Source organism: Brachypodium distachyon, chromosome 1 (genome assembly GCF_000005505.3).
Source record: "Brachypodium distachyon strain Bd21 chromosome 1, Brachypodium_distachyon_v3.0, whole genome shotgun sequence".
Classification (NCBI taxonomy): domain Eukaryota; kingdom Viridiplantae; phylum Streptophyta; class Magnoliopsida; order Poales; family Poaceae; genus Brachypodium; species Brachypodium distachyon.
The window spans coordinates 19,645,715-19,666,528 of NC_016131.3; the positions used below are offsets into that span (position 1 = coordinate 19,645,715).

Here is a 20,814-nt window from a genome sequence, read left to right on the forward strand (position 1 = left end):
CAAAGTTGAAGTCCGTGATACTCGGGCCACCGTGATTGGTCAAGATATGGGTGAAATCTGCCCTCCCATGTCAGCTTAGTTTTCTCAATAGTCACCTCCGACTCCCTCACGGTGAGCGGATGGTTATAATCCACATGTCTTAAGCGTGCTGCCGTGCGCAAATGCGAGCAGGCGAGATGAATCAACGAGGGCCTCTTGTAGGAGGACTCGCAAGTTCTTAGCGAGACCTCGAATGCCCTGCCTCCATGCTGCACACTGTCACTTGTGGTCCCTCCGGGCTCATTCACTTGGTAAATCCATTCATCGTTATCAAAGCATACAGCGGTTTGGGAGTCCGCTTTTCGGGTCTGAAATGTAATCCATGCATCCACCTTAGGTGGGTACATGTACTTCTTCTTTGCCCTATTCTTTCCAGCAATCTGCCTGTTTGTTTCCTCGGAATATTTGAGGAAATACTCGTTCATCTTGTCAAATGTGTATTGAACAATAGCCGTGACAGGCAATGCACGAACACCTCGGAGGACCATATTAAAACATTTTGCCATGTTACTAGTCATTTGACCATACCTTTGGCCCCCTTTGTCAAATGCTCGGGCCCATTTTGACCTTGATGCCAAGTGCCTATTCAAAAATTCCAAACCCCCGGGAGGAAGGTCTCGCGAAGTCAGCAATGCATTGATCAAGTTTGAGAAACGACGCTCCGAATAGGCCTGACAACGATGCTTAAGATAATCCGACAACTCCTGCTTCTTACAAGCCCTGTAAAAGTTGGCAACAAAATACCTCATGCACCATCGATGATGCAATGGAGCAAATCCCGGCAACTGAACCTCCATTGCATTGAGGATGCCTTGGTGGCGATCTGAGATGACACAAACTTCCATTTGTGGAGGTATAACCTTCGTTCTCAATAGCCCTATGAACCATGCCCAATTATCGTTATTCTCTGCAGAAACCAAAGCAAAAGCCAGTGGAAACAATCGGTTGTTCGCATCATTAGCTATTGCAACCAAGAGAGTGCCCTTGAATTGTCCGGTCAGGAACGTGCCATCCACGGAGATGACCGGCCTGCAGTGCTGAAAACCCCTTATGCACTGCTCGAAAGCCCAGAATGCACGGCCAAAGACTCGGACATTTGCACTGTTGTAAATTCTAGTTCTTAGACCAAAAGGCTCTACCACATGAACCATGCCTGGGTTGGTATGAGCCATGGCTCCTAACAACCTAGGAAGTCGATTGTATGCTTCCTCCCAATCACCATACAACATCTTGAATGCGGCTTGGTTGGCCTTCCATGCCTTCCCGTACTTCACCTTGTAATGAAAAAGAGCCTCCACAAGTTCGATTACTTCTTTGATTGACATTGTCGGAAGTGACTTTATGGAATTTGAAAGCTTGTAACCAATGAATTCCGATGTCAGTTGGCAGTGATCTATTTTCACATCCTTGGCATCTATGTTTTTTCCTTTGCACATGTGAGTTGCACAACAACTTGAAATGTGCCATTCAGGCCCTTCTTTCAATGGTCTTGCACGCACAATCCATGGACAACCATCTTCAACACATTAACCGTGTAACGAAGCTTCGTGTCGGCATGAATCACCTTGTATGGATGATGATACGTAACCGAGTACTCCTTTATCCATACCTTATATTCCAACAGGGTTCGGAACCTCATTCCGGACTCAATGACATACTCATCCTCATTCATATCACAATATGAAATGGGTCTTGGGCCTAGCGCATCACCCTCGTCGCAGTCAACAACGGCGTCATCCGCAAAACTCATATCACGGAACAATAGTATCCGATGATCACGGCTTAACACCTTCTCATGAACTTTGGCTTCTTCCGCTGTGAACCCATCCTCATCAACTTCTTCCTCGGGACCATCGTCATCCGAATCAACTGGATAAGACCTGTGAAAAGGGAGGTCCCGATCCATGTCCTCTAGCAAACAATATGCTTCCAAATTACCAACATTATTCTCATGCAACTCATCCTCCCTATCATCACCCAAATTATCATCATTCTCTTCGGGAGATGTAATCACATTTGAGGGTCCCGGCATCCGAGGCTCTGTCATGGGTGCCGAACTCCTATTTTGAACATTGGAGTCCCTTCCAACTAAAGTATGGTTCAAAACAATGTGCACATTGCCATCAGTTTTCCTTGAAGCAAATAACTGAAGAGCCTTGTCTTGTGATTCTGCGACCGTCTCTTTGTATGCTGCCCAACGTTGCTCGGAAGAGATGCGCATTGTCTTCCAACGGAGGTGAGACCCAAACCCCACGTTGTGTCTTCCCTCCAACTCAACAACATCACTTGGATCCATCCATTTCAACTCAATCCTCAATTCTTCCCATAGCTCTGCATATGTAGGACTAGAATCGAACACCAAGTCTATCTCCTCCAAATCCACCTTCTCATTGCCACCCAAAAAAGCCTCTTTGTCCACATGGTGAACATGAACTATTCTTGCTATCTAAAAAAGTGTTACAACGGAAAACTTGCATCAACGGAAAACTACAAGCATTCATTTGAAAAATATTTGCACTATTAGGGTTTCCCTTCTAACTAACCTACCAATCTTGAATTTCTAACACAATATGGTTCATAACATAGAGATTTGCCGGTGAACATGGAGTTCACAACACAGTATGACTCAAACGAACTATATAAAATCAAATCACAACTAACCCCTTTCCAAAAACCATGAAATCCAACGAAATCTGCGGATTCTATTCCGACATAACTAAACGAAATGGGGGAGGGTACCTTGATGCACTTCGGGGGGGCGAAATCCCGCAACTTAGCAGCCGGATTCAACGATTTTGCGAGCACAGTCTTCAAGTGGCCGACAGTCTTCAGGAACTGTTCTTCGGACTGAACATGGGGAAGAGCTCTAGGGTTTCGGTTCGAGCAGGATATAAGTCACGGGTTGTGTAGCGCCCAACACCTGGGCGCTACATGACAAGCCTGGTGGCCCACGAGTTGGCCGCGCTGGCATCCCGTGCCAAGCCACGGGTTATGTAGCGCCCAACACCTGGGCGCTACATGACCAGCCTGGTGGCCCTCGAGTTGGCCGCGCTGGCATCCCGTGCCAAGCCACGGGTTATGTAGCGCCCAAACCTGGGCGCTACATGACCAGCCTGGTGGCCCTCGAGTTGGCCCCACTGGCATCTCGTGCCACGCTGGCTGTCACATAGCGCCTTCTGATTAGGTGTTGTGCTACTTGGTGTAACGTCTAGTTGTCGGGCGCTGAGAAAAAAGGTTACCGGCGTGAAATAGTTCCGCACCGAGTTTATTCTTTGAATTCCTTTCGACACAAGGTCATTTCTGTTGAAATCGACGAATAAATACGGGACACCTGAGTTTCGAACCGGTGGGCAATTAACCTCGCTTTTTTTTTTACGAACCGGGCAACCTCGCTTGATCTCGCTAGCACTGATGCTAAGCACTCTGGTCCACATTCAAGCACATAAGTTGTTTAATATCAGTTCACGAAAGACAGGCACACCTGGCATCCGAGTAGAGATGATGATGGCTCAATCATAACAACGACAGCTCAAAAGATTTGGCTCAATCATTAGCAAAGAGTACGTCAGTACGTGTATTATGATGATTAATTATTGATGATCGATCCATCGATATCTTTGCTTATGGGTATCGTTGATTATCCTTTTATGTCACACACGGTTCGGGGCTTTGTGCTTCTTCTTCTTTTTTTTGACAATACCATTTGAAGCATTTTTACTACTACGTACACTTGGTGTTGAAAGAGAACACGTGCGTAAACTCCATGTGTTGAACATGGAGTATATATATGATCCGCTAGCAGCTGGCAGAAAAAAAAAGAGTCGGATTGGTAATCAGATCGTGTAATGATGGAGTTAAAGCTAATCCTGCAAGGACAAAGCTGCAAAAGAAAAAAGCACATGGAACATGAAACTGCTAGTCCTTCATGCGAAACCTGTAGAAAAAGGAGTACCAAGAAAAATAAAAATGTATAATGTTGACAGTGGGATTTGAACCCACGCCCTTTCGGACCAGAACCTTAATCTGGCGCCTTAGACCAACTCGGCCATATCAACTTATTGACATAGAGTACGAGAACGTTTTAAATATTCCCATAGCATGCTTACTCCCAGCACGTGTCACGCTCTGTCTCGAAGTAACTCCGATAGGTAGTATTTCGGCTTTGATAGTGAGACCTCTAAAACGATTTCTAGTTTTATCACGGTTTGGTCTCACAAAGACGCGATGCATGCCCAACATCGATTCTTTTTTTTTTGTGCGAAAATGCCCAACATCGATTCTAACTACTTCTTGATTTTAGTTCTCTTAATTCATATGCTGACGTGTCTTGACATTAGCAATGTTTTTAAGTAGATTGTTGGAGATCGATTTGTTTTAGGGGGGTTTCTTTTTGTTGGAGAACTACTCCTAATACATAAGCTCATCTACACTGTGTAATATGATACGAGTAAGATGGAGCCGGCCTGCCCACCCTTTGCACCTGGCACCGGGCCTGGTCTGGCATCCATGCATGTGATGATACACTGCTCTGCAGCTAGCATTCTTGGCCCAGGTTGACTACAGACCCCAGCTAGTCAAACGTGGCACGTAGTAGTAGCTGCCCAGCATATCAGGGTACATCTACACACACACACAGAAGTACAGCTAGCAGATTGATGTCGAAAGGTGTCCTGCCACTGATGAACTCAAGGAAGACGCGACTATGGCTAATACACAGACACTCATCGAAATCAGGAGGTAGCCAAACCGAAGCTGCTGCTACGCTAGTACGCTACGCGGTCGGTCGTCGATATACACACGCGAACAAGGCAAGTCCAAGTGGTGTCCAGGAAGACAAGTGTAGGCGCTCCACAAACCCAAGCACCGCATGTGACCCGCGCAGCGCGGCCTGACCAGAACAAGATAGACAGATGGTCTCGGACGCTTCGATCCGAGTTCTCTCCCCTTCCTGCAGCAAAGCAAAGCCAAGCCGATAGACGGCGCCCCACCCCCACAGGGGCATGGCGCATTCAAGGCCCAGCAGCCCAGCTAGGCAGCAGCAGCAGCACTCATCATCCTGGTGTCCTGCCCCTTCTTGTTCTCTCCGGCCGGCATGGCCGGTCTAGCCTAGCCTAGCTAGCTTCAGGATTTCTCAGGGCCAGGGCCAGGGCCGGGCTGCTGACCGGTTCAATGCACAGAACAAGATGAATGGCCATTTTATACTATTGGGAATAAAGATTGTCTGGGCTTTACCCATTGACTCTGGTAGTACCTTGTTCCTCATATGCTTACTGACTGCAGGTTACAACGCACCTGTTCTGTTCTTTTCCAAATGTGATCCGTGTGCTTTTGCAGCGTAGCTGTCGCCGTACGTACCTGCGATCTTCCAAGGCACTTACTTGGTCTGTCTCGATGGGGCAGCCTTTGCTTTGCTCCATTACAGGCTAAGGGCCAACAAACCTGGCAAAACGGCCCAAACACGAGCGACAGACGATGCAGGGATTGACGGTGAATTGGCCTGAGATCGCGATCCAGCCTAATCCTCCATCCATGCGACGTGCACTTCAGTCCAGATCATCGCTGCAGAGCAAGAAAGAACAGGATGCTGCTGCCAGCTTGTCGTGTGTGTGCGCCTCCCTGCAGCTGCCATCCTGGTGTGGTCCTGCTGAACATTCCGCTTTTTCAGAACACTGTCATTCACGACCAAGAGACATTTTGTATGATCGCACTTATTGAGGGAAATTAGAGAGCATGGGCCATGGGCATTCCATCAATGTGATGCTTCAATAATCTTTTGACTACCTGGATTCGGTCGGACTTCGCCTGGGTTACCCCTAACATGCGACTGGACAGCTCCACTATGACAGCCATAATGTATCACCTAGATTGATTGCATAGGCATGGTCAAATGTTGAAGATCAGAACAGTAATTCTAAAAGAGGAACCAGCTAGTGCATGTAACAACAGATGATATGGTAAGATGTCCTTCACAGTAGAAAAAGAAGGGCAAACGACAAGCCCATTAACAAGACATGGATAAATGTCAACACATCTCAATTCTCATGTCAACAAGTGCTACTGGGCAGAACAGCAGTTTGAACATATGAGTCTCGACTCAGGACTTCCCTACTTGTAGCTGGGAGAAAACTATGGAAAGAGTAGTCACCTTAGAAGCTCATCTCACGTCTCTCTGCAAAGAATTTCCCAATTGTAGCTTGTTCCTGGGGTAATAGGGCGAGCCACACTCCAGTATCAGCACCTTCTTCTGCTGAAATATTCCCTTCCCAACCAGTCATGGCAGTCTTTACCCAGCCAGGACAGAAACAGTTAATGAAAATCTTTTGGCCTTCAGGCCTGTCCAAAAGTCTCCTTGCCATGAGTCTTGTATAGGCATTAACAGCAAGCTTTGAGACAGAATAGTCCGTGTACATCTGAGGCCAATCGACGGGGGACCAACTATCTTGCTTCACTTGTTCGACGAATTCTGTGACCATCCCATCAATCAACTCCTCAGATAAACGATCATCAGTTAATAATTGCTCTTTCAGGCTTGCATCACCGATTCTCTGAAATGGTAGGTAGATAACAGAAAAAAAACTTAAGGAGCGTTGATGCAATGATAACCCTAAGTGCAATGCATATTTGGAAGGTCGCAGTGGATTGCTTTGGGAAAATGTCAAGGAAACTTACATTGCACCTGCCATTGACCCTGCCAAGCCTTGAGCTCACATTCACTATCCGGCCACCATACGGAGAAGGTTTCAGTAGCTTCAATCATCCGCTTCGTGCCAAAATAATTTGTCTCGATAACTTGCTCAGAAAATTTAACGGAGTTATCTGCTCCTCTGTTGAAGTTTACACCTGCATTGTTAACCTGTAGCTGGGTCACAAAAGATATTCAGACAAACATCTGTTGCTACAAGTTCCAAACCACCAACTGCATACTTCAGGTAACGTATTGGTTTCCTTCTTGTCAACTGTGTGCAGAACAACCTAGAATTCCTAACCCTACATTTCACGTGTATGAAATTGAATACTCAATTTTATACTGCACATGTCAAAAAAGAATTTGCGCTACAGATTTAGAATTCTATGCAGCGTAGGCTTAGGCAACAGTGTTTTCAGCCGCTCCATCAATTCTAACAACTCAATGTACAGAGCTGAAATAAAGTGAGTAACATGATAAGAACTAAAATCGCCATCTGTATGAAACTTTTCTTTTTTTTGTGAAAACATGAAGAATCAATCATGGCAGCAAAGGCGAACTGTAGCATTTGTTTTTCATGCGATAGAATAGAAAAGCCAAAGCAGTCGATTGATGAGTTGACACGAGCGAAAATGCTGAGAGAGTGGAGGAGCAATGATCTCACAAGGACATGGATGCCGCCGTGGGTGCGCGCCGTCCATGCCGCAAAGGCCTCCACCGACGCGGCGTCTGCCACGTCGAGCTGCCGCCACTCCACGGCCACGCTCGCGCCCCCCGCCGCTGCCGCCTCCTCCACGAGCTTCTCCGCGGCTTCCCGTCCGCATGCGGCGTCGCGCGAGGCGAGGACGACGTGGAGGCCGTCAAGCGCGAGCTGGCGGGCGATCTCACGGCCGATGCCGCGGCTGGCGCCCGTAACCACCGCCACGGCGCGCGCCAGCGCTGGAGCCATAAGGTCCCACCAGCGCTGGTGGGGCTCGTAGGGCACGGCGCGGAGGAGGGTCACCTCCGCCCGCCGCTGCTCCCGCCGCTCCCTCGCCGCCGCCTTGCCCTTCTTCCCCATCCCTGCGCCCCCCACTTGGTCGAGCCGTGTAATTGAACTCTCGCTTTTTTTTTTGAGGGGAAATCGAACTCTCGCCGGTTGTCTATCTGTTACATGCTCCTGGACCCGGCCCAAAGGCCATGAGTTAGGCCCAACTAAAAGCGAAAATTCAGTTCTAGTTACAAGGCGGAAATACTAGTCCATGGGCTCCCTCTCAAAAAGAAAAACTAGTCCATGGGCTTCTACGCTCAAACAAAAAAAAAACTAGTCCATGGGTTCATTTAATTAGCCCGCTGAATCCCGCCTACTGAAACAGACCTCTCTCCCTCTCTGTTTCGTTCCTTTTCTTGCAAAGCAGCAAGCAGCATCATTCATTATCGATGGTGAGACATGATGTATAAATAAATGGAGTATATATTTAATGACAGATCACCTGTTGAAATATGATCGAATCCGTTACCAACTTTGCTAGACGTAGCAGGATAGGTTTGGGCTTTGTGTTGATATACGAGTTGAACTCGTTTTTCTTGTCTTACTAGAACTCATGTCTATGGTCCGTTATATATACCTCATGTAGTCACACCTAAAGACGGACTGGCGTCTCGTGCTTGTAATAATACTCCAACATTAGTGAAGTTGCGCTTTCGTGCGTCCGTGATTTTTCCCGCGAAGGTTTCAACATTAAATTCGTGTCTCTCGTTTATAGTTTAATCTCTATTTTCGTAACATCACCATGCATACAAACCTCGTGCTCCATATTTTAGTGAAGTGCGATCGATCATGGTACGTAGGTGGAGTGGACAACTAGATTATATGTGTCCGTCCCTAATTCGTCGGGTGATTTGCATGTACTCATTTGGCATATTGGCATGCATGCCGTCGATGTTATAAGTACTAGCAGGTGTACCCGCGCGTTGCTACGGGTCAACAAAATCACAAACTATTTATTTTTATTTTTTATGTAGGCAACTCATTGCGCCGTCGAGATCGGCATGCGGGTGTGGTGGCGTCAGTTGTAAGACGGAATAGGAGAAATCGTGAAAACAAGTGTGGGAAAAGAAAATAACGTGCAGTGGCATATTGGTTGTAATTTTAACGAAGTTAACCTACGGCGGCGACCGTACCATCACCACCAACTCTAATTTAATATATTTATATATCTATATAAACTCTATAAAGTTGAAACCCACTAGATGCAGTTAATGTAGCAAGCTTTACATGCAGCCTATCCACGTCAGCGTCCATGCATCCATCGACTTGATTTACTTTACAAATCACGGTGATTTCCGCGTCCGTTGCAAATTTTCGTTGGTAATGCTCTAATTCATTGGTCCATCACATGCAGCTAACAACCCACCACGTGCAGCCCACTATCTTGCGTCCAGCCCACTATCGTTGGAATGACCAACCGGGTGCAGTCCATCTTTATCATCCAGCCAGTTGGCAAGATATCCCTTGCGTTGTCCTAAAAAAAAAAGATATCCCTTGCGTCGCCTCAATGGGTTGTTCTGCCGCCGCTCCGCCTCCGCCCTCGCCAGTTGCCGCGCAAGTAACCGACGGGCCTTCATTCCCTCTCATTTACAGCAGAAACTCCTGTGCCGCTGCCCGCGCCTGCCCTCCCAAGCTATGCGTGTCCGTTCCGCCCGTTGGACGCATCGCTACCCCGTGATCTGTGTCGATTCCCTGCCTAGCCTCTTCAAGACGCCGTAATCGGCGGGGAGGTAAACTAGTGGGGAGAACTGATGGGAAGGCAAGCGGTCGCCGACTTCCTATATCATCCCCCGCCCATCACATCCATGCCCAAAATACCTGCACTTCTTCGCTTCCTTTGTCCATCTACTGCGCCACCTGCGCCCTCACGCGGCATGCCTCACGATGCCTCTTCAATCCAGACTATTGCCTCCACGCACTTCCACATCAACTTCTATAACACAAGAGTGCAGGAACGAGCCTTCTCCCAAGGAGATCTCGTGCTGAAAAAGAATGTCGACCCAAAGCTCCAGCGCAAACTCGACCCTAAATGGGAAGGACCATACCGCATCACCGCAGTATTGGGAAATGGTGCATACCACCTCGAGAACATGAAAGGGCAAGATCTTGTCCATGCCTGGAACGGCGACAAGCTCCGGCGTTTCTACGCCTAAGGATAACCTTCAAGGGCCCAACGGAGACCATCAGCGCCCAACCGGCCTCTTCCCTACGAAACTTCGAGGGATCATAAGCGCCAACGAGGCCACGTCTACATAAGGCTTGTAAGTGCCCATCGGACCATACCTTAAGACAAGAAAGCAAGGATCAATAAAAACAAGTCCTTGAGGAAAAATTAAGAGTGACACGAGACACTCACACGACTTATCGTCGTAGAAGAGCCGCTGCCCCTGTGCCGCTCGCCGAGGAATGTGTCGTCACTCGGTGCTCCGACGCCGGGGGGCGTGCGGCCACGTCCCCCTTTTAGGTTTGGTAGGGGCGTCTGGGGCGGAGACCCGGTGGTCGCCGGCATGGTCGATGAGGCCCTACGAGGCCGGTGAGAGAAGGTGCTAAGGGTGCGCGCTAGTACAAGAACAAGTGCACACACGTTTTTTACCCAGGTTCGGGCCACTCGGAGGTGTAAAACCCTACGTCCTGCCTGTCTTAACTGATATTGATTGCGGATCAAACGCTTACAAGTTGCCGGGCAAGTTCCCGGGCTTCCTCTCAATGTCTAAGTACTCCCTACTGCTCTCTGCTGGCTGTCTACTGGAACCAACTGACCAACTCGCTAACCTACCAACTGTCTAACCCCTTTGACCGTTGGCATGGGTTCTCCTTTTATACACAAGGGGATGCCACAAGTGCCACGGTGCATGAGCTACAAGTGTCCAACGGGGAGGCATGCAACTCTCCCCGGTGAGCTGGTGGCGTGCATGGGTGCCACTTCCGCTGCTAGGGGCCTAAGACCCTAGGGTAGGATTAGACAACCACTGTTCCTTGGATCGGACGGGTAACTACCCGTCGGTCGGCTCATTTACTGAGCCGCGCGCCTTACTCCTTGCCTTGGTGGGACCGCGCATCCCGCGCTCGCCACGCGTCTGCGCGGCGCTATCCACCGGGCCCCACGCGCGAGGCAGGGGCACGCGCCCGGTAACCCCCGCAAGTCGACCCCGGGAAGCACCCGGGCCCAGCGCACCCGGGAACCTCCTCCCGAGAAGCAGCTTCCCGGGAGGCGCCTAAGCGGGAATGTTCCCCGAAGGCCCGCTAGCCCCTTTCGGGCTGGTAGCTTGCCGGGGAGCTCATAGACGCTCCCCGGGATGAGACCTTCCCGGGAACCCGGGAGAAGGGCCCGCGCGTCGCGCAGCGGTGGTACCCTGGGTGCCGCTAGTGCGACAGTAGCCCCCGGGCGTGGGCCGGCATCACCCATTCCCGGAAGGGTCTCCCCCTGGTCAGTTGCCGGGCTACGCCCTTAACCGACGCGTGGGCCCCGATCAGTTGCGGGCCCGCGTCCCTTTGCTGCCCTGTGTATGGCGCCGTTACAGGCGGAGCAGTGGACGCGCGATCTCCGCCCTAACTTCCCCCCTAAATATGGTAGTTAAGGCCTCTCCGTGCATTATTCCCAGTGATTAGGGGTTATCCCCGCGCACCCGTAGGGTACGGAACCGGCCGTTACCAAACGGCGGGGCGTCATAAAGCCTCCACTGTTGCCAAAAGGGGACAACACTTTGCCCTTTCTCCTCCATCCTCTTCCGCATCTCGTATCCCTGCGCTCCTGCCAGCTTCCGCCCTCGCTTTCCATGGCGCCCCCCACCACCAGGAAGGGGAAGGAGCTCCAAACCTCGAAGAAGCCCGTGACCAGCAAGACCGAGGCGGCCATCAAAGCGGCCACCGCCAGGGACCAGAAGAGGCGGGAGATGCGCGCCACAGTCGCCTTCTTCCGCCCTGGCTATAACGGCGAGGCGCTGGGGAAGCTCCGGCACGCCGTCGCCTCAAGCTTTAACGAGCACGGGGAGACGCAGATCTTCCCGGCGGGCGTCGAGCACCAGGACAACGATTTCCGGGTGTTCGCGCGCTTCCTCCTCTGCGGCATGGTGCCGCCCTTCTCTCTGTTCCTCGACGCACGGATGGCATCTTATTAGTTGCGGGTGGCGCAGCTCCACCCCACCTCGCTCTTCCTTCTCGCCACCTTCCAATTCCTCTGCGAGGCGTTCATGGGGGTGATGCCGTCGGTGGGGCTCTTCCGCCATTACTTCTACCCACGCATCGACAACACGAAGGCGATGTCGTCAGGGCTGGTCTTCCGCGCCCGCGACCAGATGAAGTCCGAGTTCATCGTCCGGTCGGGGAAGAAGATTGAAAAAGAGTGGCGGGCCGACTGGTGCTGGGTCCGGGTGGAGGACCCCTAGGAGTTATCCAGCCGCCGACGGAGTTGCCGGTACCCCAGAACGGCTGGCAGGACAGGTACCACCGCGACGCCAACCTCCTCCCCATCGTGGAGAAGATCAAGGCGTTGCGGCTAGCGGGGCTCACCGATGTCGACGTGGCGCGCACCTTCGTCCATCGGCGCATAGCCCCGCTGCAGCTACGTTCCCGGCCCGCATGGATGTACACGGGCTCCGGGGACAGGACACGCCTCCAGGCGGACGGCATGGACTTGGAGTCCGTCAGGACGTGGGTGAGGGGGATCTCCAGCGAGATCTTTCAGTCGACGGAGTTCCCGCCGGGGGTTTCCGCTCTCCACGCTGGCGTCAGGGCGCTCAACGACATCGTCGGCGCCTTCCCGCCCTGCAACGAGTGGGGGTTGATGGACGACACCCCCACCCGGATCCCGCACGCTCCCCCGCAGGCATCCCGCGGGAAGCAGGTGCTCGAGGAGAGCGAGGGCGGGTCCGAGCCCAGCTGGCCCTCCCTCCGGTCGCTGGACGACGAGGCGGGCCAGGTGGCCGCGTCCCCGGAAGTCGTCGCCGTGGAGGATGACGACGAGGAAAGCAGCGACAGCGCGCCCTTGATCGTAAGAAGATCGAGGGCGTTCACAGCAGCCGCAGCCATCTCCTCGACGGCGACGTCCGCCCCGGCAGCGGCCCCCAACCTGGCCCCGGTCGCCCTTGTTCGCCTTCGATAGCTCCAGCCATCGCCGATCCTCATGCTTCTCATGGTTGCAGGCACAAGTGCGCCCGCGCCCGGAATAGGCGCGGCCGTGGTCGACCCCGACTCAGTCATCGAGGCCGCGCGGGTGGAGGTGGAGTCGGAAACGGCTCCCACGCCCGGCCCCGCTGCGACGGATACAACGGCAGCAGAGGACACCACCGCCGTTGCGACGACACCTGGTGACATGCCCGAAGCCGCGGACGTGGCGGGGGCGGGCTCACCTGTCGTCCAACAGGGGGCAACCCCCGCCGGGAGCAGGGAGCCATCCCCAACCCCGGTGTCCCTGAGTGCAGGCACGGGGGAAGTTGCCGGGGAAGGACGGCAAGACCCCCAGGAGCAAGTTGGCGACCCTGCGCCTAGCTCCACTTCGGCAGCAGAGGCTTCATCATCCTCGGGGGCTCTCCCCGGCACCAACCTCGGCACCCTCGCCGGGGTCGCTTGGAACCCTCTTACCTGGGATCCGAGCGTCTTCGAGCGGGGGCACCGGTTCCTGGACGCCGTCCGAGACCAGCAATTTGCCTTCGTCACCTCCTACAACGAGGTGAGGGAGCGCCACACCGCCGCCAAGAATCAACTCGGCGAGGTGCGGGAGGCCGTGGAGAGAGAGCGGCGCGAACTCTCCCGGCTGCGCGAGGAGGCGCGCCTCGCCGAAGAGAAGGCACGGCTGGCCCGGCAAGCCCTGGAGGCAGCTCGGGAGCCGGTAGTCCTGGAGACCGAGCTCCGTCGGCAACTGGAGGTCCAGCGCGCGGAGCTCCAAGGAAGGGTCGACACGATGGCGGCAACTCTCGAAACGGCTCGGAAGGAGCATGCCGAGGTGCTCGCGAGAGCCCAGACGCGGCTGGACGAGAAGAGCGAGCTGATCGCCAATTACCGCGGCAAAATCCAAGGCCTCCGTGTCCTGCAGGAGGTGCAGGTCAAGTCTGCCGAAGATGCGGCGAGAGCGGCGGCTCGGCACGAGGCCGAGCTGAACTCCGCCAAAGGCAGAGCGGCCGGGCTTGAGGATGAGTTGGCCGCCGTCCGAGAAGAGCTCGCCAAGGCCGGCGAGGCCAACGCGACCCAGGCCTTTGAGCTTGCGAAGCTGGAGGGCCACGTCAGCAAGGCCAAGAAGGCCGCGCAAGATGCCCGACTCCATCACGGCACGCTGATCGGGCAGCGGCAGCTCGAGATGGAGAAGCTGACGAAGATCGCCCAGTCGCTGCGCGACCTGCTGCCCAAGTTCGAGCTACAGGCGGCGGAGGTGGACGGCACGGACGTCACGACACTGATCCCCTTCTTCTCCGACTTGGTGGGGAAGCTCGGGGCGCTCGATGTCTGGATCGCCTAGTATGGTGCCAACGAAGTCGCCAACTGCGCCCGGGAGGTTGCTGGGACAATCCTCCCACGGATTCATCTTCGGGACCCGGAATTCTCCTTTGAGTCCCTGCTGGACGCTTGGTCCGACAGCGAGGACGAGCCCACGCACACCCAAGCAGTGCGCGAGTTCGTTGACGAGGTCGTCGAGTGGATGCAGATGAAGCTGGAGCCTGATCTCTCCGCCGACCCCCCGGCCGAAGACGGCGACAACTAGTTGCCGCAGCCCCCAGCCGTGCTCGTTGCTTCCACTGTACCTTCTTCCGTTTGCTTTCCCTGCAAGTATGGCGCTTAGCGCCGTTTGAACAATCACCTTTTGATTAGTCCATGTAATCATTCGGTACTTAGTTAATCAAGCTTGTTAACTTGCTCAATTTTTTGTCCCTTATTCCCGCGGCTGCCTCGCGGGGTGGTTCCCTTAGCCTTTGCGTGATACGCCTTGTGTTGCCGGGGACTCACGCGCTCCATCCTTGACCAGACCAGGGACCCGGGACGGACCCGCAGTGCCGACCTGGGGCCAAGCGGTAGGCGGCGAGCCACTCTGCTTGCAGGGTAACTACTCCAAGCCGTGTCCTCCCGGGACGGACCCGGGAGCCACACGGGGAGCGCACTCCCCCCGCAAGCGTCCTCCTCACACCCCGGCCGCGCGCCTGTTCTGGGACCACACTCGGCAAAGCAGCGTTAATTCTTAGTTAAGCAAACTTTTGTTGACAAGTTCGTTGTTCCCGATGCTGTCTAGCGGGGTGGCCCCTTTTAACCCTTGCGTATTTTGCCTTGTGTTGCGGGGGACTCGCGGGCGCCTCACCCTTGGCTAGACCAGGGACCCGGGATGGACCCGTGGTGCCAACCTGGGGCCAAGCGGTAGCGGGGAGCAACTCCACCTGCGGGGTAACTACTCCAAGCCGTGCCCCTCCGGGACGGACCCGCGAAGCCACACGGGGAGCGCACTCCCCCCGCAAGCGTCCCTTTTAACACTCCGGCTACGCGCGGGATCTGGGGCCGCACCCAGCGGGACAATGCTCAGTTTCGTTCAGCTCTTAGCAAATTCAGTGTTCATGTTCAGACACTTAGCTTCTCCGTTCGGTCCAATGCTTCGTGACGCTCGGCGGTAGAGTGCAGACGGGGCACTGACTTGGTAGGAAACCACCTTGGGTATCTGTTCAAGGGAGACGATCTCTGAGGGATGCGGCAGGAGTGCGGGGGCAGGATCGGCGCCAGCGGCAACCGCCGCCGACGATGCTACCACCACGCTCACGCGGAAACCCTCGCCTTCAGGGATTGGCCCTGGCTTTTAGGGAGGAACCCTGGCTTAGGAGGACTCCGCCCCGGGAGCAGCCGCGAGACGGCTATAACGTCCTCGCCACCGGCTTCACCCCACCCCGAACAGCGGGCACGGGTAGCGAGGAAGTTATAGCCTCCCAGCGACAGCCCCCGCAACTGGGTAGACCTGGGTTTTTTCTGGGGAACTCGTCCCAAGGGATGTGACGGCCCTTGTTGCCCGGGAGCTAAACTGCTCGAGGGCCGCGGCAGGGACGCGGTGATGGGCCGGAACGGGCGGCGAGCACCGGCACCGGCGCCATCACAGCGTCCTCGCAACGACCCGCGCTCGAAAAGGCTCTCTCAAAGGGAATGCGACTGGGTCTCTATGATAGTGCACCCGTCGGCACAAGGCACGGATGGCATGCACTACCATAGAGTCTCCGCGGCAGCCCCTGCTCCTTGCGGAGGTGTCCTATGGAGGGGGCAACAAGGGCACTGTGGCAATGAACCCCGTCAGTGCCAAGTGCGGATGGGATGCACCACCACAGTGCCTTTGCGGCGACCCTCGCCCAGGAGCCGCCCCCTTGAGGGGGTGCGGCAGGGGCACAACGGCAGTGCACCCGTCGGCGCAGGACGCCGATGGCATGCACTCCCATCGTGCCTCTGTGGCGTCCCTCGGGGCGGGCTCGATGGGGTGATGCAGCAGGGGCGCCACCTCCGCGCCTTCGTGGCACCACCCGCCTTAACGGCCCCGAACCCGGCTTCGCTCTGAGCCGTTCCATGGTTGGGGCGCGCCTTTTATAGGCGCGGGAGGGGGGTTTGCCACCGCGCGCGATGGACCCGCGCAGCACCGTGGCGCTCTTCCCTTGAACGCGGCGCAGTTTCCGCTGCCAGGTTTACCAGGCAACCGTGGCACATGTGGCGGCAACCTGTCAACTCAGAAGCCTCGGAGTGCGGTGAGCCCCTTGTGTTGCAGTCCTCCCGCACCACAAGGCACCGGTGTATGGTGCGACCCGTGGGCAGCTCACGGGCACCACAGTGTACAAGATTCCACCCTTTCCTGCAGGTTAGACTCTTACCAGGCCCGAGGTGCTGCAAAAAATTTCGAAACTCACGAAAACAAGCAACCCAGGTAAATCAGATAAATCCCTCCTGCTTCCCAGCCCCCGGGCACAAAGGGGTCGATGCCAAACTTGGATGTGAGCATTTCCTTTCCCAGGCGCAACGACTGTGCGGTGCTAGCTGCGGGTGGGGGGCGGGCAACTGCTCGGCCAGTGATGCATGTTGCGGGAAGCCCGCCAACGGCATGTCCAGCGATGCACGTTGCGGAGAGCCCGCCAACGGCATGTCCCGTGCCAGAATGATCCGGCAACGGGTTTATGTTTCGAGGCCACAACAGCCCCCTGCTCACAACCAAGTATTGAAAGGCACCTTTGTGCACTTAAAGCAGGAAACAGAAGAAAAAACATGCGAATAAATAAGGCAAACTGAAAGCTCAGGGGGGAAACACTTATCTTTATTCACGATTAACTAGCGGTTTACACACGGGGGCTGCCGGGTTACAGTAGTTTGAGAGGTATGCATCGGAGGCATCACCTGAGGGTCGGGCTCCGCCGCTTCACGGGTAGAACCTGCGCAAGTGCTCAATATTCCAGCTATTGGGCACCGGCAAGCCGTCTTCGGTTTCCAGGCGGACAGCCCGCGGCCTGGTCACCTGCACTACCCGGAAGGGGCCCTCCCATTTCGGAGTCAACTTGTTCCCGGCCTTCGTTCCTTGTATCTGGCGCAGGACAAGGTCTCCGTTCTCGAGCCCCCGGGGACGGACTCGTCCGTCGTGATAACGACGGAGTCCCTGCTGGTAGCGCGCGGCTCGCATAGCAGCCCGGCATCGAAGCTCTTCGATGAAGTTTAGATCCTCGACCCTTTGCTCGTGTTGGCTGGTGTCACCGTACGCGCGTACTCGGGGAGATCCGTACTTGAGCTCGAGTGGCAGCACCGCTTCTGCCCCGAAGACAAGGGCGAAAGGAGTTTCGCCCGTTGCCCGACTAGGTGTGGTCCGGATGGACCACAGCACGGGCTGGAGTTCTTCGATCCAGTGCTTCCTGTGGCCTTTGAGCTTGTCAAAGGTTCTCGTCTTGAGCCCCCGCAGAACCTCTGCGTTGGCTCGCTCGCCTGTCCGTGGCTCCTCGGGTGAGGGACGGACGCGAAGCGCAGCTTAGTGCCCATGTCTTCGTAGTAGGCTTGAAACGCCGCGCTCGTGAATTGCGTGCCGTTACCGGTGATGATGCTGTTAGGAACACCAAACTAGCACACAATGCCCTTGAAGAACTTGATGGCTGCCTGGGCGGTCACCTTCCGCACTGGTTCCACCTCCACCCATTTGGAGAACTTGTCGATGGCCACGAACAAATATTCGTAACCGCCAACCGCCCTTGGTAGCTTGCCGACGATGTCCAGTCCCCAGACCGCGAACGGCCATGAGGACGGGATGACATGCAGGGCCTGCGCTGGTTGGTTGCTCTTCTTCGAGCGGAACTGGCACGCGTCGCACGTCCTCACCAGCCGCTCTGCGTCGGCCAGGGCTGTGGGCCAGTAGAAGCCATGCCGGAACACCTTGCCGGCTAGAGCCCGGGAGGCCACATGGTGTGAACATGTGCCTCGATGTATGTCCTCCAACAGTGCGCACCCTTCTTCTTACGGCACGCAGATGAGTTTGACACCATTCGCACGCCTGCGGTAGATGTTACCATCTACCACAGTGTACATCTTGGCTTGCCGCGCTACACGCTCCGCGGCGACATCATCCTCCGGGAGAGCCTCCCCTTTCAAATAGCGGGCGATTTCTTCCGCCCAAGGGGGAATCTCCCTGCCAACGCATGCTGTCGTATCAGCGGCATGGACCCCCGCTGCTGCAAGGGATCCTTCGGTTGCCGGAGGGGCGTCCCCAGCAGCCGGCTGGGGGGTGACTGAAGGAGCCACTCACTTCTGGCAGAACACCCCCGCCGGAGGCTTCCGACGCTCTGCTGCCATCTTGGGCAGCTCGTCAGCAGCGATGTTATCCTTCCGCTTGACGTGCTCGAAGCACAAACCCTTAAACTTTCGTTCCAGCTTGCGGACCTCCTCCACGTACGGCGCCATTTGAGGGCAATCGTAGTCCTTGTTCACATGGTTGATCACGAGCTCGGAATCGCCGTGAACAACCAGGCGCTTAATGTCGAGGGCGACCGCTGCCCGCAACCCGGCAAGCAGGCCCTCGTACTCCGCCGTGTTGTTGGTGGAGTTAGCGAAGTCGAGTTGAACAGCGAACCTCAACTGGTCCCCTGTTGGTGACTCGATGACGACCCCGGCCCCCGCTCCCTGGAGACTAAATGCACCATCGAAGTAGAGGACCCAGTGGCCCTCGTCCAACTTGCTGGGAAGGCTGGTCTCCGGCTCGCTTTCTTCTACGCCCGTGGACGTCCACTCCGCGACGAAGTCTGCCAGGGCCGTGCTCTTAATGCTTTTGGAGTTGGCGAAGCAGAGGTCGAACTCCGATAGCTCCATCCTCCATTCGGCCACCCTCCCGGTGGCTTCACGGTTGGTGAGGGCTCGCCCGAGACAGAACCCGGACACCACCGTGACGCGGTGCACCTGGAAGTAGTGGCGCAGCTTGCGGGACGCAAGGAGAATCGCTAGAAGGAGCTTCTGTACTTGCGGGTACCTTGTCCGCGCGTCGCGTAGCACTGTACTAACGAAGTACACCGGGCGCTGCACCAACCGCTTCCGCAGCGCCGAAGTTGCCGGCTCGGGGGCGGTCCCCGGGTCCGAGGCGGTTGCCGGAGGTCGCTCAGCCCCCTGCCCCGCAGCCCCAGTCCCCGGGACGTCTTCCTCCCTCTCGGCAATCAGCACCGAGTTGACCACCCGGTCAGTCGCCGCTAGGTAGTGTAGCAGCGGGTCGCCCAGCTTGGGGGCGACGAGGATGGGCGGTGACTTCAGGTACTGCTTGAGTTCCTGGAACGCCGCCTTGGCCTCGGGAGTCCAGTCGACTGGACCCTTCTTCTTCATTACCCGGAAGAAAGGCATGGCATGCTCGCTCAGCCTGGAGATGAAACGTCCCAGCGCGGCAACACAGCCGTTGAGGCGTTGGACATCTTTCACCTTGCAGGGGGCCTCCATCTTCTCGATGGCTTCTATCTTGGTCGGGGTTCGCACGGGGGGCAGCCCGTTCCCTGAACGGCTGCTTCCCGCCCTGGCCCCGGACGCCTTCGGGTGTGTAGGGTGCGAACCCCCAGGGGTTGCCAGTGACGCGGCATGCTCCTGGTGCCGCTGCCGCGGGGCGTCCTCGGGCCGCGACTCAACCCGCTGGCTGGCCCGGGTGACGTCATGCGTGCTCGCCCGACTGCCCCTGGCACTGGGGGCAGCCGGTCCCCTTGGCCGATTGTCAGCCGACGGCCGAGGAGGCGACGGAGGCAGCTGCGTTTGCTGCACCCTCGAGGGCTCGAGGTTCTCTTGAGCCCCCGACTCGTGTCGCACGTCGTGCGACCGCGTGTGCGCCGATGGAGCCTCACACGGGTCTATGCAGGAGTCACCAGCCCGCTTGGGGGGCATGGTGACTAGGCTCGTCGGCGAAGAAGAGCGAAGCCGATGCCGATGGAAACTTCTGCTGCCGGCGATCTCCGGCGTTGTCCACTCCCGCGCCTCCTATCTGGCGCGCCAGATGTCGTCGCTCGGTGCTCCGACACGGGGGGGCGTGCAGCCACGTCCCCCTTTTAGGTTCGGTAGGGGCGTCTGGGGCGGAGACCCGGTGGTTGCCGGAACGGCCGATGAGGCCCTACGGGGCCGGTGAGACAAGGTGCTAAGGGTGCGCGCTAGTACAAGAACAAGTGCACATACGTTTTTTACCCAGGTTCAGGCCACTCGGAGGTGTAAAACCCTACGTCCTGCCTGTCTAAACTGATATTGATTGCGGAACAAATGCTTACAAGTTGCCGGGCAAGTTCCCGGGTTTCCTCTCAATGTCTAAGTACTCCCTACTGCTCTCTGCTGGCTGTCTACTGGAACCAACTGACCAACTCACTAACCTACCAACTGTCTAACCCCTTTGACCGTTGGCATGGGTCTTCCTTTTATACACAAGGAGATGCCACAAGTGCCACGGTGCATGAGCTACAAGTGTCCAACGGGAAGGCATGCAACTCTCCCTGGTGAGCTGGTGGCGTGCATGGGTGCCACCTCCGCTGCTAGGGGCCTAAGACCCTAGGGTAGGATTAGACAACCACTGTTCCTTGGATCGGACGGGTAACTACCCATCGGTCGGCTCGTTTACTGAGCCGCGTGCCTTACT

The 20,814-nt window shown here is 55.6% G+C and overlaps 1 non-coding gene and 1 pseudogene across 1 annotated transcript; both read right to left on the bottom strand.

The window, feature by feature from the left end:
* Window positions 1-4,013: 4,013 nt before the first annotated feature.
* Window positions 4,014-4,094, bottom strand: TRNAL-AAG. The gene has a single exon. It is a non-coding gene; the product is annotated as a tRNA-Leu (tRNA).
* Window positions 4,095-4,670: 576 nt separating this feature from the next.
* Window positions 4,671-7,821, bottom strand: LOC100840497 (annotated as a pseudogene).
* Window positions 7,822-20,814: the final 12,993 nt, after the last annotated feature.